General features: G+C 48.6%; 1 protein-coding gene across 1 annotated transcript in view; it reads right to left on the reverse strand.

The window, feature by feature from the left end:
- Positions 1-2,104, reverse strand: part of HEG1 (heart development protein with EGF like domains 1) — a 105,564-nt gene that overhangs the window by 86,624 nt on the left and 16,836 nt on the right. The window lies entirely within an intron of this gene.

Here is a 2,104-nt window from a genome sequence, read left to right on the forward strand (position 1 = left end):
TGAATGTGTTGCAGTTTCTAACGTATCTCCTTAGAAAACGTAAGAATACAATTTAATAGAGCTCAGAACACTCTCTAAATGCAGTTACTGTTCTAAGACTTCTCAATACTAAACAATGGAATTCTTCAGTGATGGATGTGGAACACTCGAATTACAAGCAAATAGAAGGTTAAAACAACACGGGCATCGTAAATACAATGAAAACACGTTAAAAGAGTTGTTACATAACCATTTTAGTGTTTACCTTTTATGTTCCCATCAATCTGTTGGAGTTTCTAAGGAATCTCCTTAGAAAACGTAAGAATACAAGTTAATAGAACTCAGAACACTCTCTAAATGCAGTTACTGTTCTAAGAATTCTCAATACTAAACTGAGCAATTTCCTCCCCCAATTTTTTTTTATCTCTACTCTGCAGGTAGTCCTCATTACCACTGCTGTCTCCTCATCCCATCCCTCACCCAATCTTAGTCCCTACTCTCTAAAAAGGGGCACAAGCAAGGGAGTGGAAAAGACAGGAAGAAGAATGATGCACGGGAGAGGATCTTAGCGATTAGAACAACTCCCCCCATTTTACCAATGGGAAAACTGAGGCTGCATGCTATTGTGAAAAACGCAAATCCATTTGGTCAAACTGATTTAAATTCCGCCTCCTCCATTTACTGTGTGAGTTAACCTCACCAGGACTCAGTCTAACTGGGATGAGGACCGGGCAAGCTCCCACCACAGGCACGTGCTCAAGGCGTGAAGTCCAAAGAGGGCCCAGCACCGATCTCCTTGCCTGTCGCTTCCCTGGGCTTCTTCAAAGGGAGAGGCATTTATTATAGCCGAGACCAACGTTTATACAAATGAGGGGAGCCGCTAGAAGGCAATGAGTGGCTCATGAAAACTCGACTGCCATCTGTTCGCTTTCTTTCTTCTGGAGCGACTCTGAGACTAGTCAACTCCAAGCACTGTGTTTTCTGCCAGCTGGGCAGAGCTGCTGGAAGGTGCAGGGGGTCGCCGGGAGGGCAGAGGCAGCTTCCCAGCTCTCCAGGACAAGGACTGCAGTCACTGCCCGGCTGGGCATCAAACACCTTTCACGCTCCCTCTGCCCACACGATTCAGCTCTTGGGCAGAAAATAGCAGTTCAGGAATTGCACCCAAGCCGAGGGAAGCAATAAAAGGGTTTTTGCCAGGTTAAAAGGATGTGGCTTTTAAACACACACAGGCATGGAGAGTCCCTTTCCCCACACCCGTCCTTCTATTTGGGACACCTTCCATCAAAGTAAGCAGGCTTCTCAGGAATCCCCACCACCCCCACTTCCCCTGGCTTTGGCCAGGACAGAGGTGGCCCAACTCCTAGAGGAAAGCCCGGCTGCCTTCCGCTCGCTTCCCTGCAGGGCTGCCTCTTGCCCAGCCCCGGTTTTCACTGCCCTGTGTATTGGCTTCCCCAGCAGCTAAAGCCTAATGGCAGAATTGGCCCACAAAGTTACAGCAATTCAGGCGACAGCTATGTAACAGCCCAGAAGGGACTGGGCTCATAGCACTTCCTTTACCCCAGGGAGCTGCATTTTTCTAAGATTATTATTCCTTGGGCTGGCTGCTCAGCTCCTCAGCGTCATTTCCCTTTTGGGTGGGAAAGTTCTTTCCTCCTGCATTGATTTTCATTATGACTTAAGCCTCCCCACTCCCCTCATCTGCAGATCTCACAATTAAAGCATGGCCTATAAATTGCAAAACTCAAGGTACAGCTTAAAACTGTGGCTTAGAAGCTCTGGGTTGTTTAACACACACACACACACACACACACACCAGTAAAAGCAAATCCCCAGGACTTGTCATCCTCTCTATCTCCAATGGCTGAATTACCAGCAACAACTTCAGCTAAACAGCCAGCAGGCGATAGGTGGACACCAAAGCTTAACGATGGCTGTGGGGTGGGGTGGGGGGCTGCTCTCCTGGGCCTTACAGCCAACAACCCACAGACAGGATGCAAGTGCAGTTACGCAACAGTGAGAACCTCAGACTCTGTCAAGAGGAGGCAAAGGACTAGAAATGGCCCCAGGGAAGAAGGGGATACCTCCACCGCCCAAGCCAGAGGGCCAGGCACTGGCCAGGAGCATT

Source organism: Myotis davidii, unplaced genomic scaffold, assembly GCF_000327345.1.
Source record: "Myotis davidii unplaced genomic scaffold, ASM32734v1 scaffold9, whole genome shotgun sequence".
NCBI classification, from domain to species: Eukaryota; Metazoa; Chordata; class Mammalia; order Chiroptera; family Vespertilionidae; genus Myotis; species Myotis davidii.